The sequence below is a fragment of the Strix uralensis genome, chromosome 5 (genome assembly GCF_047716275.1).
Source record: "Strix uralensis isolate ZFMK-TIS-50842 chromosome 5, bStrUra1, whole genome shotgun sequence".
NCBI classification, from domain to species: Eukaryota; Metazoa; Chordata; class Aves; order Strigiformes; family Strigidae; genus Strix; species Strix uralensis.
This window is the reverse complement of record NC_133976.1, coordinates 40,089,558-40,106,837: the sequence shown is the minus strand read 5'-3', so window position 1 is coordinate 40,106,837 and position 17,280 is coordinate 40,089,558. Positions and strand designations below refer to the sequence as shown.

The 17,280-nt window shown below is 41.2% G+C and overlaps 1 long non-coding RNA gene across 2 annotated transcripts in view; it reads left to right on the top strand.

The window, feature by feature from the left end:
• The window catches only part of LOC141944253 (uncharacterized), a 46,315-nt gene extending 29,468 nt beyond the window's left edge, over positions 1 to 16,847 (top strand). Inside the window, exons 4-7 of one of the 2 annotated variants that reach the window (XR_012629207.1) lie at positions 4,355 to 4,475; positions 8,903 to 9,003; positions 9,083 to 9,232; positions 10,076 to 16,847. This is a non-coding gene — a long non-coding RNA (uncharacterized LOC141944253). Of the gene's footprint in view, positions 1 to 4,354; positions 9,004 to 9,082; positions 9,233 to 10,075 lie in introns of both variants that reach the window. The other variant, XR_012629206.1, reaches the window with a different exon arrangement.
• The last annotated feature ends 433 nt before the right edge of the window (positions 16,848 to 17,280 follow it).

Here is a 17,280-nt window from a genome sequence, read left to right as displayed (position 1 = left end):
CATGTTTTTCACTGCACTTGCAAGTTGCACTTGCAAAAATGTGTGAAGAAAATAATTTTCAGGCATGCCTTCTTGAATCCTGGCGGCTAAGGTGATGAGGGTACCAATAATAGCGTAACCCTTTGCTTCTGCCTTGGGATCTAAGTGATTAGGCTGTGAAACATCTCCTTTCTTCTCACAGGACTATTATTTTGTTTCATTGGGTTCTCTATTTCTATGATGATGTAACACTTCTTAATCTGGGAATCAGTTAAGAATGAGCAGTAGGGGTAATGGGTGAGACAGATGTTTGCTGTCTGATCCTTTGCAACAGCATGTCTTCTTCTGAAGTATTTTTACCTGGACAAAGCACTATATACAGTTTATTAGTGGAAAGGAGCTTTCAGTGTGAAACCATGAAGCAGAAGCAGTGTACGCCTCTCTTCCTCACCTTGGTCTTAATCTACATCTTCAGGGTTTGATCTTGTCCACTTGAAGATGGCTGCTGTTGACCTCAGTGGGATTAGGTATTAGAAACACACAGAGGGGATGATACAAGAAAGTGCTTTACAGCCAGTCTGCACAGAAAGAATTGGAAATACCAGGTGCAAGTTCAGGGAGAAGAAAGGTGCAGATGTTGCATTTTCTCAATTTAGAAATAGGCGTCCAAAAATCAATATTCTTTATACGTAGCTCTGAAATATGCTGCCTAAGGTGACTTGGACTCTACAGTGATGTGTGCCCTAGAAATCTGATCAATACAACATCTGTTCCAAAAGTCTACCTTAGTCAAAACAGGCATAACTCCTGACTCCTCAGAACATGGGCAGCTCCTGCAGGAAGTAAGCACAGACACAGTCTCCAATCAAGTGTGCTTATTGGGAATAACATTTCAGGTACAGTTTGCCTGCTAACCTGCTTATTGTAGTAAGTTCTGCAAAGATCAGACCTGCCTAGGAGATTTTCTGTAAGAAGTAGAAAATGTATGTTCAATGCAGCAAACTTTGATGATAAATGTACGCTACATTGCTTCATTCAAATATATATGTTTGTTCTTTTTCTCCTCAAAACCTAAATTCACTGTATAGGTATATGTAATAAATATACCAATTTAATACCATATCCTTCCTAGTACCTCTTGTTTTCTAATATGACCTTACAAATTTTTCAAACTGAAATACGGGGGGAAGCAGTGAGGCAGAGTTTCCACATTAACTGTTATGAGAGCAATGAAAAATTTCTCAGGCATTCCCAAAAATATTTCCACATTCAGAGGAATACCTTTTATCTTGGAGCTGATATTGTACCAGAATAGTTGCCATTTTATGTCATTTTTATTCATGTTCATCCAATCACCAGCTTTCCTAGGAAGCCCATGCTTAACACTTGGGGCTGGATTTGCTAGACCTGCAGAAATCATGGAAATTGAACCTGTAGGAGATGTTTAAAGCCTTTCTGGCCCCTTGTGTACTAATACAGATATTTTCATCTTCCTATGACAAAGAAAGAAAAATATGCTAGAAATTCACATACTTGACACAATTGTCAGAGAGGAGAAGAGAAATTTCAAAATTCACCACCGATCCCAACTGGAAGTACAAAACCCCCAATTATTTCTACAGTACTGATTCCTTTTTAAAAACTGTTTACATCTGAACTCAATTAAAACCAAATCTGATTGGATCAATCAGTTCAAAGGCAGGAGTCCTTTACCATCAGTTGTATTTACAGACACTGATTAGAAATGTTCTGTGTATGCTTGGGATCTCCTTTCAGTTAAATATCTGCCTTCTTTAGTTCAGACCTTTAATTCAAGGTCTTGGCCCTATCAGCATACTGTGCAGTGACAGTGCCACACCAGCAAACCCCAAGTCTTGGTACTGGATGGAATGTCCAGTAGAAAAGAGACCATTTCTGCTAAAAAATATGGTTTTAGATAGATTTTTTTTGAGGGAGTGGAGAAATGGCCTGTCCAAAAGCACCATTCAAATGCAGCATGGTGCCCTAATACTTTTATGTAATACATCAGCAAGATAGTATAGTTTGAAAGGAGTATCTGTGACTTTAAAGAGCCATTCTACTCTTAGGAACTAAGGCAAATGCATTCTTTTTTTTAAAAAGGTTACCCTTAATGAGCCTGCGGGGAAGCTATTTCTGAGAGGGGCACATTTGAGTGCAGTGCTATTATTCCTGACAAATTAGTCATATTGCATCATCAACACGAAACAATGAAACTGAAGAGCCAGGGCCCTAATTTGCTCTCACGCATACTGGTGTAAGTCCACTGGGTCTGATTTCCTGGCATGCCTGAGCTGGGAAGAGATGTCTCAGAAAAGCCAGTTATAGCCCAAAGGCTGCTCCGTTCTCCCAAGGAGCGGGTGTCCCACTGGCCTGGACAGCAGCTGGGGATGGGATGGGAGCACGGCAGGCTCGGCCACCTCCCTCCCCACCTTTCCTCTTCCTGTGCACTGAGGGGTACGTGGCAGCTTGGTCCTGGCCAGGAGCTCCCCAGGGAGAGAGCAGCCAGCTCAGGAGACGGGCTGTTTTCCACCTCCCTTTGTACTACCAGGCTGGTGCAAAGCAGGGAAGCAAATATTGAATCAGACGGAATCACTCCCCTTTCCTGGCATAGAAGAGTTGCAGAAGTCCATCATTTCTTATGCCTGTTGAAAAGTAAGGAAGAAATCAGTATATCTTGGTGGGGTTTGAAGAAAGATGCCTTTCTACTCTGTTCAGATAATACAATGGTTTGTGTCCTGATTGACCTTTGCAGTATTAACATTTTTAAAACATATTTTTTAATTAAAATGGGCTGGAGCAAACTTCTGTTCATGTCCTGGATTGAGCCAGAGTTCACAAGTGGGTCTCTTTTGCAACTCAAATCAAAACACTGAAGACTAAATACACACACTTTGATTCAATCTGTGCTCTCAGTGAGGTTTCCAACAAAACACTACATTTGACAGTGTGGAGCTACTTCAGATTTCCATGCAGAGAATTAAGATCAAAATCTGCCCTTGACATTTGAGCCTCCCTCCAGTTTAGATCAGGAGTTTTGACTCTGATCCATGTTTAAGACTAGAATTTAATTCTGCTATCAAAAAAACCTCTCCTGTGCTCTTTTTAGCATCTTTGCAAGTTTAGGCTTGTGTATAAACTGTAGAGTGAAAAAGTAAAACTAGTAACTAAAATAGCAGGAACATGATCTACTAAGCATCATCATCTGAGTAGTTCTTTCCCCTTCCCCCACATGCCGGCTTGTTCTCAAGTATTAATCACATCCTGAAGGCTGCCCTACAAAAAGCACCCGAAGAAAGCAGCTGTAGTACGCTAGGGCCAGTTTCATCTTTACGTGTGTATTCATAACCGTGGCAGATGAGGGTGAGAAAGCTACGTGGGCAGGGAAGTAATGGGAAGTAATCACAAAACAGACTTACTTATGTAAGTGAAACGATGCATACAAGTAGTCTTCGGAGATTAAAGATATTTGGGTTGGGAGAGGAGCTTTAATTGGAATTGACCTTGTAAAACATGCTCCCTTATGTTCAGGCTTATAATCATGGGTGGGCTGGCTGATCTATTTAAAAATGCCTGGTTCACATTAACCACCCAGTTTTTAGAGGCAGTTTTTAGATGCTTGGTGGTATTGCAGAGAACAAATTACCACATTTGAATATTGATCCAGCACTCTAGCAGTTAATGGAAATGAGTACAGATGTTTTGTGTAGCACCTCAGACAGCACTATCATGCCGTGTTTTGACATAAGAAAACACTTTATTTCAGGAAAATAAAATACTACTAATCCAACTGCTGCTACTAGGACAACAGATTTCCAGTTGCTGATCTCTAGATATATTTTTAGAAGGACCAGATGTTAGAGAAAAAGTTCTAATAAACCCAGAGATTGTCCAGTAAGATTTGGTCAAAATTAGTTCCTTTGTAACGCAGATCCAAATGTAATAGGCCCATCACTAACAAACAAGCTGTTTTGCTCAGGAATTTGTACAGAAGAGAAATGCTGTATCTTTTTGCACTCTGGGTGCGGGCATGTGAAGGGCTGGCCTGGAAAGGGGCAAAGCAGTTTTTTATGAGGAAGTCCAGGGCTGCGCTTTTTGGGATCTAACTGTAATGAGTGCCTCTCCCTGACTTTCTTCTGGCCTCATGGAACAGCACATACCGATTGTCTCTGAAATAGCCCAAATTCCAGGCTCTCTTTAGAAAGGAGGAGCATGAACACTGGGCATTTTGAATTTGTGGAGTTTTGAGCATATGTTGCTGATGTGAGCTGGTAGGCTCATTCTGGGTTTGCTTTGGTTTTGTTTTTGTTTTTTTTTCAAATACAGAGTCCCAGTAATTTACTCTGTGCCTTTGCAGGTACTATTTCAAGGTTTGCTCCCTGGTCGGTTCCCCTGCATCGGCTGTGCCCCTGTAACTGTGGTGGGGTCACAGGAGCCTGGTGCCTCACAAGGGCTGAACGCCGCCAATGGGAAATAGGGTGAGACCAAGCTCTGGCTCCAGAGACACGGGAAAAGGATGGTGAAGCATCCCTGCCTGAGCAGAAAGCCCAGTCCAAGCAAAGACCCTCATGCAAGCTCCTGCCCCTGTGCAGTTTCCAAGCTTCAGGGCTTCTGTGGCTATTATCATGTGTTTCTAAGTGCTGTCCACAACAAATCTGTACCTAAATTGCATATAATTGACAAGTGCAAGTAAATTGCAGTCCTTCTCAGGCAAGGGACTTACAGCGCAAGAATTCACACACATGCTTTAGAAATGTTTGAGAATTGTTGACTGAAACTTTTGCTGATGAAAAATCAGGTTTTGTAAAATTATTTTCTCAGAAATAGCTTGCTTTCCTCTATGTTATATAAAAAAGAACATTTCCCCCCTCTTTTAACTCGTTGGCCAAAACGGAGAACTTTCTTTGTTTTCTGCCAAAAATCAAGTTTCCTGTAAGGAAACTCTTTCTTACCCCTGCACGCAGTTTCTGACTGGCTTCATGTGTATAACCTCCGTAGTGTCTGGGTGTAGCATCACACTTCCAGGAAACCAAACCAAATTCGCAGTTGACACGAATGACTCAGGAACTTAAATAAGAGCAATGTATTAAAACATGTTGTCTGTATAAGAAATGGGAATTATTAGAAGTATTTTTAAAGAAATAGTCTCTGATCTTTTGCTTCCTGCAACCTCAGACTCCCTTAAAATCCTTTGACATGCCTCATTTTTTTTTCAGCCAATCTTCTATTGCTAACCTCTGCGCAGGCTTTCAAAGTGGATGCTGTCCAGAAATCCTATTACAATAAATTTACTGTATTAAAAAAATCTGAGGAGGAAATAAGATATGGTCACATAATCAAGTCTGACTGTTCACCATTGCCAGCCTTTCATCCAGCCCTTTGTTTATTGTCATCTTATCCTGTTCTTAATCTCATTTAAAGCATAGGTGCTTTAGTACAAGGACCTTCCATTTTCTTTCGAGTGCCTTCTGCATATATGATACCACATTTAAAGCACATAATCTCTCTCTTTAAAGTGCTTTCCACATCTATGATGCTGTAGAAATAAAAAATTGTAACAAAAGCTTAACCAAGAGTTGTAAACCTAACCAGAATATATTTCTGCAGCTTTCAGTCTCCTTTGTTGTAAACAGTAAGGCCAGCTTTCCTGTATTTTAAGAGAGATTATCACATTTATCTAAAAATCCTGCTTAAAGTAATGGATTACATATTAGCAAATCTGAATAAAAAATCACCAGTATATTAGAGTGCATATCTGTAAAGAAATCTTGAGGATCACTTGCTTTAACTGGAAGTATCTTGAGATCTCTCATACCTACTTGGAGAGCCAGCTTCCAGATTGACATCCCGTTCAGAGGACACCATGAGAGCAGCTCTCCCCAGACCTGCAGTGAAGTGCCAGCGCTGGCCTGGAGGTGAAGTGGTGCTAAGACACTTCAATTTACAACCTTGAGGCCTAAAAGCAAGTTTGCACCAAGTGAGTTGTCTGGACATGGCCAAAGGGAATGGAACAGCAATGGCAGCCAGCTAGCCTCATTTTATGATGTGGTCCTAGCTGTCCAAACCACTGTAGCTCCAAGTGGGGAAAAAAAGTGTGTGCTTGGCTGCAGAAATACAGAAAAAAATTATTAGCAGCAACGGATTTCCATTTTGCCCCAGGGAAGGAGGCAATACAGTGATTCTGTTCCAAACACATCGCCCTTCCCATTATCTGGAAGACTGTTGTGAAAACCCGAATGAAGTGGGCTTCCAGATGAGTCCTGTGCTGATGGCTAGCGTGGTGGTGGTAGTCTTTCAGCTGTTCAGCAAAGCATTAAATCTTTCAGCGTTCTTTCAAACATGTTTTCTGCTGCATCAGGTTCGTGCCACCTAGTGGTGACAGTCCCACCGTGCTGAACCCCATCGGTAAGGCAGACGGATTTTCACATCTCCTCATGAAAAACAGTAATAATCAAAGTATACTTTCAAATGATAAAGCACAATGTCCTAAGTTATTAATCGGTACCCTGGATGCACCTCCAAACTGCACATCAACCCCTACAAGACTGCAGATGATATCCCGGACCTCGGTGAAAGAAAATGCCAAAGGCAAGCATTGCCATCTGTAAATTTGCCTGCCCACTCCAGCTGGCCTCTGCCTGGATCGTGAAGCCAGAGGCAATGCAGTAATAAAACAGAGGAATAGAGAAGTGCTTCACTCGGGCAGTTCTCACTCATTGCCACTTCTTCATCTGCCCGAGTCATCATGCAGTTGTCAACAGTCCATCTATTGTCTGGAAGCCCTGACAGGTATATTTGAAAAAAGAAATGTTTCTAAATAGCTTTATTTAACTGATCTTGTATTTCACTTTGATTTATGATTATTGTCTAAACTTAACTTGGAATAGATCCGCTTAACAACCAGATGTCACCAAACTTGCAGTAAATTTTAAATTAAAGTTCCTCCATTTGTCTTTGTTCAATGAAATTTTCAGCCTTGCTTATGCAAAGCACTTTTGAATATTCATCATCTTTTTGGCTGGACAATTTAATTCAGGAAGGGAGAAAAAAGACAACATCTATCCACATTGCAGCATTGGACTTGTACCAGGAATGAATCTGGACCAACAGATTTATTGACCAAAACACAAGAGAAGAAATTGTTGACTTTCTGCACTGAGCAAGCCACAGAAGAGACTGAAGTTTTAATGAATGGATTGCAGTGGAAAATTTCTAATATTGTGCATTCACGTACAGTTTAATGGATTCAAGCCAATACCGAAAAGAAAGTCAGCACTCAAGTCTTCAGAGAAACTGTCATGCCATAAAATCTGCACTGTTGCCATTCAGAGATCGAAGGTTCAACTTGCCCTGGTGAGGAGGTAGGAAGCAATGTGGAACCCTGATCTGCTTCAGAAGTCAGTCCCCAGGAGCACAGAAAAATGTGGTGTTTCTTTCACTTTTTTTCTGGAAACTGTTAGGAGATTAGCTTTAAATTACTAACTGGGATCCCCTATGAGTTCTGACAGAAACCATTGATAAGAACTCTTGTTAATATGTACCTCCAGCACCTCAGTAGCTGGTTCTGCTCTCTGTGTGATGTCCTCCCTGGTCTTTGGGCCACTGGGATTAGCCAAAGTGCCCAGGAAGCAAATAGAACTTCTGAGTCTAACAGAAGTGATACTGTGCCAATAAAGGCTTTCAGGCATTTTATCAGTGCTTCTTAAATAATCCAATTCAAAACATGACAAGAAGTGTCTGAGAGATGAGCCATAGTTCCCAATGAATGTAAAAAACGGATTAGAAAAGCATCATTTGTTGAGGATTAAATATTTTATAGACAGAAGAAATGTGAGAAATATGAATTTTTTAAGCTGACTTAATACCATGCTTTCAATGTTCAGTGAGTGTCATGGGTGGAGCAAGTGCAGATGTAAAAAGATTAGGAGGAAAATCACTTGGAAGACCTGCTGCATTAGAGTTACAATTTAAACTTAAAGTCAGGACAGAAGCAGCATGTTATGACAGAAACCACTTAACATCTTCTTTAACAGCAAATTGTTTATTTAAGGATGATTATGTCTGGGAGGGAGCAGAAAAAAAAATCAAACATTAACTCTTGAATATTTTTCTAAGCTTGAAAAAGCAACAACTTCACAGAGACTACCAGTATGACCCATGCTTAAATGAGAGATCCAAGATGGAGAGAAAATCAAAAATACCCATTTTCTCAAGTAAGACCAATACACCAGTTGTGATAATGCAATCAAGCTGGATCCTGTCGGTACTGTTCAAGTAACATGTCAAATGATTTTCAGACTTTTTTCTGATACAATATCTACAAAGTCTAATTTCTGATAAGACCACAGCAGACTGAGATTCTCCTGTGTCTTTTTTTTGGTTTTTTTTTCCCCAACAAAAAAAGTAAAATTTTTGGAAAATTTGATTCAACTGGAAAATTCAGATTTTTTTTTTTTCATCAGGTGATTACACACAAAATATTTAACTTCCAATTATTTCCACCAGACAAAATACTTCATGGGAGGTTAATGCCACACTGGAGGCTACCTATGGATACATAGCTAAGTATTTACTACTGTTCAGCAATGCTTTGTGCTGGACACTTCTCTCCAAATATAAAGTGGGATATAGTTTTCTGCTTGCCTTGGCTGCCCCAACAGTTTTACAAATGGATGTTAATTAGTTGCAAATAGCCTGTCTTTACCATGCACTGGAGACAGTGCCTGAGGGAGGTAGGTATTCACACATGAAAAAAATTGAGGACCAATGGGATATCCTGACCCAAATGGAAACTTCCAGCATAAGTCAGCCAAAAGAGTGAGTTTTTCCCTACACATTTCTATTTTAAAATTGATATTTAAAAATCTACCTACTACTCACATGGCTTCTTTCCTGTAACTTTTAGATCCTGGTGGGGATGAAGAACTTTGTTCTGCTCAGAGCATTTCAACTTGGTTATGCTACCAGAAGTGGTGGAACACATGCCTGAACTAATCTTTAAAAACAGTTAAGTACCACCACTGTTGGTTTTAACTTGCTATGATACTGCTTTTTACATTAATGCTTTCACCATCCCTGTCTTCAGAACAGGACAGCACTTCCTCCTCTTGAAGTCATCAGGAATGTTGTTCCTTACATCAGCAGGACTTTCTGACCATGACAGTTACAATTTTATCTCTTCATTGGATATTGTAATCAAGGGCTGGATTTTGACAGCTTGCTCCAACTGATGATGGTAAGACCTAGCACACCTGCAGGTGGGGAGGTATACATTTCAACCACAAAAACTTTTGCTGCCATTCCAGATTTCAGATTGAAAAACTACAAAAAATGTTTGGATTTTAACTATTTGCTTGAGAAAAAGCTGTGCCAGAATTCACAACTACAGACTGTTCTCTGAGGAACTGGAGGAGTTAATGCCTCAAACATTCACTGAACTGTTTGCTGCACTGATCTTCTAAGGAGGATGCCAAACATTGGCTCTATTGTATAAGTTTGATACTTTGTATAAACGATGCAGGTCTTGCTATAGACTATGCCCTTGAAGAAGAACTAAAGACTGGTAAGAGGGGAACATCTGCCCCAGAAGGAGCTAAAGGCTGGATGGTTGCCCCAGAAGCATGAAGTCAGCAAAAAAGGGCAGTAACTGGGGGAAAGGTAAAGGTGTCAGGGGGAGATCATGACCACCAACTCAACTGGTCAAACGGGTTAATGCACCCCATCCCCCCTCAATGCATGTGCTCCACCTTTTCTCGTCTCTCGTGCTAATGAGTTCATGGAAAACCTGCCTCTCCTTGTCTAGTATGCAAACCAGCCGGTAAGATGAACTTAAAAGGTGACAGAAAATGTTGCTGGGTGTGCACCCACCACCCAAGACTACCAGACCTGAGACAACGCTGGAACCTGGGGTGGCGATCTAGACTCTTTGACTCTTTTTCTCTCCCTTTTCTTTTACTGCCTTTCTTTTCTTTTCTTTCTTATAGACTTATCAATAAGAGGCCACATAGCTTACTATCCTTTTCCATGCTTGTTTCTACCACAAGTAAAACATTTTAACTGGTTGTTTCTGTTGTTTCAGCTTAATTTAACCCGAGAGGATCACAAGACCTTTACCACTCCCTGGGCTCTCAGTCCAGGTTGTAACACTGCTCTCATGAATGACATCATGACATCATGAATGACTACTCACAGGGGCCAAGTTCAAGCCACTGACTAGAAGACAAAAGGTTATAATACACAATCCTTTTTAGATCTCTTAGCAGAGATGATCAGCCAATGATCCTCTGTCTAGATCTGGTCTGCAAATCAGTTAATCTGGTCTGTGGAAAGAAAAGAGATACCTTCAGCAGACTGTACTTCCGAAGTTTCTCCATTGATTTCAGTGGGAGCTACTCATGAAAGGAAATTGAAGGACTTTGTTCCTGGTACTGTCATGGAAAGAAAAGCCCTAATGAAATTATCTTTGGAAGTGTACCACTACAAGTCAGGAATTTTGAAATTAATCCAACGTATCATATTTAATTGCATATATTTTCTAAAAGCTGTTAAGTACTGAAGGCTCTGGTTTATCTGAAATTGAAAAGGCATCCAAGACTAAATTGATTGAAACGTGACTTTTGGGCACTGAGACTGAGCAGCTGCGATAAGGACCAGATTGCTGGTTGGGTGGCATTTTCCTTTCCAACAGTATTGGGAACTTTAGATTTTTCTACAGATTGAAAGAAAATACTAGAAAGCATTGTGTTTGTGCAGACCAGCTGTAAACACAGAAAGGCCCACTGTGCCCTTTTTGTAAAGGCCCTGAGAGCATCCCCCCACTGGGAGGTCTGGCTGCCAGGGCTTGGGGACAATGCAGAGTCAGTGCAGCTAAGGGAGAGGCCCCCAGGCAGTGCCGCAGGGAGGCTGCAGCTGGGACCCAGCTCAGTCTCGGTCCCAGAGAAGCTGCTTCCAGCTGAGGCCACAGTGCTGGGTCCCTACCTGAGCGACAGTTCCCACTGTGCTGCTGCCTGGCCTCAGCCCATCGCCATGCGGTGGCTTTCCTATAGCTGGGAAAGTGTGGAGTCAGGATCAACCGCAAAAGTCTTGCGTTTGACAAATCCCACTTAGCAAGTCCACAAAGAGCGAGAGGGATGCTCGGGCCTCTCCCGGGGACCAGTAGGGGTAGGGTCAGGCTCAGCCTGCAGCTCCACACCTGCATCCCCTGCAGCCAACCCAAAGACTGATGCTATCTTCAGCCAGAGGTGGATGAGGCCCTCCAGGAATGCTCTCAGCTTGCTCACTTTCTCTGGTGGGCATTATCTGGAGGAAATAATTTTCTGAAGAAACTCAAGATATGCATGTCACAGTGATGTCATATTTGACTTATAAGGGACTCCACGATTTTTGCCAACTGCTGTTTACACAAAACTCAGTTAGAATGGTGTCCCGGGGGGCTGCTCATACGCATGACAGACAGAAGACAGGCTGAGATAATAAAGAAACTTCAGTTTTAGTTAGGACATGCTGACAAAACTGTTAATATTTGATTTGTGTGGCACTGGATGACCTACCAGTCCAAACGGATGGGGCAGGAGCACATGATAGCACTTCTGGTGAATTATCCAGAGTACGCAGTTTGGTATTTATACTGGCTTTATATTGTCTGTGGGGAACTGGCAATATCTAGTCTGGCATAAAACTGGCGTGGTATGGGCAGAATATGCTCATACTAATATAAACTGGAACGTTTTTTTAGCACATTCTAATCATGTGCCTGAAGCATTTTGCACCATAAGGCTGCAGCGTTTTGGTGCAGTACTCAGTGCCATAAAATATTCCTGTGTGTTGCCTAACATAATTCCAACTGAAAAGCTGAGCTGTAGTAACCAAAGGCTTACACAGTGTTAAGAAGCTCTCGTTCTTGTGAACAGCCAGAACTGTGTGTCAGAACCAGGTACACAGTCAAACAGATTCCTTGCAATACCTAAATACAGCTAAGAAATGGATTAGTATCAGCTGCTGTGTGTACCTAGTGCAGACAAATGTGAGGAGAACATGGAGCTATTCAGGCTGGCGGTAGTCCAGTACTATGAGATCCTGCCGGCTTGCAGATTTGTGTTGGGCTATCTACTGAGGGCAGCTAGAGCTTGGCTCATTCAGATGTCCTGCTTACAATATTTACTGGCACTCTTTGAGGGGAGACAAGTTTCTAAATTTGTTTTTCACAAACTTTCAAAGCCAGGTACCATCACTGGCAGGGACACCAGTGGCATCAGCGGTGGTGGCCACTGCTAGAGACAGCAGGTCCTATACCTGGCTGCAAAGTATACATGAGGAGAATGCATGAACACAGTTGGGGAACCTCTGCTATACCACTCTATCAATGCCTTCAAATCACCTCATTAGAAGGCACTGGAGCTAGTTGAGTAATTGTGTGCATCAAATCTAGTTTTCCGAGACACAATGTAGCTGACACAGTAGTATCTAAGAATTTTGTAGTCTGTGGATAAATACAGGTTTGTGTATGTAACTGATGGAGCATTATTCTTAATCGTGTGGGCTGGTAGGGGTCAGGAGGGAAGAGGCACTCATTGAGAAAGACTGAAGAATCAAAGTCTGGTCTGTGTTTAGTATAGGTACATGATCAAGCTGTACCAGTGAAGGCTTACCATCTGCTGATATTTTGTTTAACAAAAAGTGAAAACAAGAAGAACATTTGCATTGCAATTACTGGAGGGTTAATGGATAAAGTGGCAGATAAAAAAGTTGATAGGACTCAGGATCTTGAGAACTGCTGCCACTTCATAAAAATAATTCTGTGCGTCTCTGTGACAGAAAACCATCACACCAAAAGCCGCTACGGTGACCCAAGAAATGCGTACTACAGAGCAATATGCAACTTCTTCTCCAGATGCCATCAGTGAGGGAGAAAGGGGGTAACAAGCCAGCTACTCCTGGTATCTACAGTGAATGAGTTCCTGAAAATGAGGGGGAATATATGATCTATGCAAGTGCCATTAATGGCTCTTCCTGTAGCTGGGTGCTAAAGTTGTTTCACTTTTGATCATATTGTCCCCTTCCTAGTCCATCCTCAACAGTTACAGCTACTGGTACAGTGTATTTGAAGCTACTAATAACGTCTCTTTCAATATTTGTACTATAAACCACAGCTGGTTTACATAAATTTTTTTCATCTTTTATCATCTTTTTTATAGAGAACAGATAAAATACAGATATCAGCACAGATGACAGACAGTGGCAAACTGCACTGACAGAGCAAGAAAAATTACCAGAGCAAGAAAAATTTTTAGATGTGCCTTTACCACAATGTTGCCAGATGAACTGTGTTGACCTAGACAGAAAACCCAAACTTGTCTGAACATTTTTACTCTGTCCTACAAGACTGTTGGAATGGACTTCTCTCTGTCCACTCCCTGAAGGGCACTGCCAGGAATGCCAGGCAAGAGGAAGAGCTGCTCACATTTGGATTCCAAAAGGTAAAGGACAATCTCCTTCAGACAGTGTGGCTAATTCCCACTCCCTTAATGAGCCTTCCCTTCTAAATGGCTATGAGTCAGCACCACGAAGTGTGATTTCTTACTGATATATGTATATGGCACCAGTAGTGTGGTAGCAGATTATTGTTACAGACGGCATGCAAAGCAAAGTATGAAGTGAAAAGAAAAATGACAAAAGTTTCATTTAACAGAAAGTTCAGCACGTCTCTTCCAAAACCTTTTCTTAATACGATCATAGGGAGTTTTGGCCGTCTAGCAGATGGGCCACTACAGTGACTATTAGCCTCTTTGCCTTCCCTTTTGAAGTTGAACTGCATTACCTTGCTAACACAGCTGAGCCCGCCAACCCGAGCTGTGAGATACCCAAGGCCAAGCTCATGTTTCCGTTGTTACAGTGCAGTTACCAGTGCATCAGACCATCCCAGGACTGCACACGTCCTGCCAACAGGAGTTACTCCCTGAGGGGTTGTCATAACAGATTATTTATGCCAGCATTGCACAATTTTGCTACTGCACTGCGTAAATCTTACGCACCTTTAAAAACAGAAAGGACAGTATTTCTATGTTATGAACAGTCATGTAGACTGGTAATGACTGAGCGTGTAGAGCTGCACAAATATCACAAAGTAACACTCTGTGCTTCCTACAGAAACAGAGATCAGTATTGTTTATAGCTACAAGTTGGGTGTATGCTTCTTTTCCTAAAGGATGAGCAGCTATGGTTTCACTGTGCTCTCCGGGCAAACATTAGATCAAAATTAGATCAAAATGACACATGCTTTCCTACTTTTCTTTTTCTTCTAATGTAAGAAGTGAAGTTGGCCACCGTTGCCCTTGCATCAGCTACACACATTTGAGATACTTTGTTCTGTTTCTGAACTTGAATTCCACATATTTAAAAAAATATCATGTGCTTTTATAATCAAAATAAGCTCATGATTAGCACATACCAAACTATGGTTAGAAATCTTGTATTATTCTCAGTTTAGAGAGGGAGGAATGATAGAAATGCTAAGGATGCTGATTTCAAAAGTGGTCTGATCTGAGATATTTTGGAGTTTCAACCCTGAGTAGCCACAGAGGCCAGCAGCCCTTGGTTATGGAAAGCTCTGCTTCATGTGTCTGGCCTTGGGTGGGTAAAAGTTGAAGTTCTCTAAGGCAGCAGTCACTTTTGACAGTGTTTTGCCCTAAGAGATAGCGCACAATGCACAAAAGAGTGGATGGTGGGCTGAGAGTTGGACCTGTCTATCCACATTTCATGTTCATTTTATGACCTCTTTTACGGTTAGAAAGATGAACTACATAGGTGTCTCTGCAATTCAGAAGGAAATTGTATCAGAGGGACAGACTAATTTAAGATGGCAACAGTTAATGCTTTTGCCAAGCTCAAGAACCACAACTGAGACATGAAGCCAGGACATCTTCAAATCCAGACCCCTGTAAGCAACAAAACACTGCCCTTTAATGACTGCTGGGTCAACTCAGCCACTTGAAAAAGGGATTGAAATGAGTACTAAAATTAAAGTAGTTTTAATACTGCAGTTTCTGAATGAGTTGTAAAATAAGCTGGGACAAGTTTACACAAGAAACGTTTGCTATAAAGAGTAAAACCATGGGACCTGAGCCAGGCCAGCGGTGCTGCTGCTCCTCCTTTGCTCCTGTACCAGTAGGTGCCAGAGGCTACAGACTCTGTAGGCAGAAAACACGTTTCATTGCTCTCATTTGATTCCCTCAGGCTGACACATGGAGTGGAGTTGACAGGCTCCACGGCAAGCTGTGTCTAGCCTTCTTTGGCTAGAGGGAGAATTGCTGATACATCGTGCTTCGAGTTTTTGCAGTGGAGAGCATAAATGTTAAAGCAAAAGAAAAGAAAGAGACGTTAGGTTACCACCTCTTTAAGGCAGGGTTGCCTGTGGTATACAAGTTTACAAGCAGCGTGAGAAACAGGTCATAAAAAGGTCCCCATTTAGTTAGAAGTAATAGACAGTTAGCTTTTCACAGGCTGATGTTCAAGTGAAAGGTGCTCAGGGAAAAATCTAACTTAATCAAGCACTTGAAGTCAGGACTCAAGAAGGCTGCGGTCAAGATACAGAGGTCAAAGATAAGGGTCAGGATATGCAGCAAGACATAGTGAAGCTTACAGGCAAACAAACGAGTGAAAAGAAAAATATATGGGTCACATTATCCATTCGAAATTAAATACATAAAAAATTAAAAGAATTTTCATATGTAGTTTAGGAAGACAAACCACATCTGTTGATTCATTTTAAGAACAGCAACAAGAAGGTCTAAATGTGGAGTAAGTATGAGCAAGGTAAAATTAAACTTATACTTGCTTTATAGGAAGTAAAGGAGGAAGATGGTCAACCTCTCAAGTGTTACAGAAATGTGAAGTGACTTGACCTCAAAATTATTTAAATCTGTTATGTAGCAACACAAGCTTTAAATGCTTTTTTTTTTTAAACAATGGAATTCAATAATACAGACCAGTTACCAAGGGATGCACATTTACATCAGTCCCTGCTAGTTTATTTTCCAGAAAGCTGTAAACAATCTTCTCCTTTTCAAGACCGTGAGTTTGTGAATGCACTGCAACTTTTTCCACACATGGATCAATTTTTATGATTTCATTATTTATTCAGCACTCATATGAAAATATTGTTATCAGCCTCCACATTTTAGCATTCTTACATCATATTACCTTGAATAACTGTGTGTTCAGTAGTATACACTGAAGTAGCTAGTATACATCAGCACTGATAAAGAGCATGAGGTAAAGATCCTGGTAGTTCAGTGGTTGACATATTTACTAAAGTGCTTCCTCCACATCAGCTATTCCTATCTCTTAGCTATAAGGAGAAGATTTAAAATGCAATTTAAATCAATCAGTGCATATGGAGGAATGTGAATTCCATTGTTTCGGGATAATTTATTTTGCTTTATCTTAAAAAAATGGAAAGACATTGTTAAGAAATATAATACCCTGCACTTCAAGAGGGTGTGGTGTCATGTTACGTTTCTGCATTAAAGAATCAAACCCATCTCTGAATCCAGGCAGCCCCAAACCATCTAGAAATGCATTATTAGAGTTCGGTTAATTGGAAAACACCCTAAAAACATACTGAAATTATGTTTGGCCTGATTTCCATACATATCAAAGAGGAGAGATTCCTGGCAAACCTTGAATCTGTATTTTGAAGAAGGAGTTTGCCAGCTGGCTTTTCACATTCTGTAACAAGTTTGTGCATTACTTTAGAAAATGTACTGAACTAGACCTGATTGAACATTGTGAAATAAACCATTGTAATAACAAAACAAACTATTTCGTGGACCTAGCAGTTTCAAGTGTAATCAGCAAGCAAATTATAACAAAATTATGGTCTTGATCTTGAAGTTCATTAATAAAGATATGTGAAACTTGGCAACACTATCAATGCAGCACACTTCTTCCTTTTTTTTTCCCCTGCTGTTTATGTTGCAGAAGATTTTACTTTGCTCGCAAGCCTTTCATTACGGACTGGTGCTCTCTCTTTCCTCGCATTGACAGTAAAAAAATGTTGCTCACCATTTATAAAGGGTCGGACCAGACCTAAACTCTGCTTAAGTCAGCAGGACTGGCACCAAAATCATTCCTCCCATGTCTGGCAGGATGCTTTGCAGACATAAAGGTGACAAAGCCCTGGCTCGAGAGGCTTACCCTGGCTCAAGAAGCTTACACTGCACTGGAGGCATCAGTGACCAGCAACAGGCCCTACTAAGAAGGAAGACAGGGTGGGTCAGCAGCCGC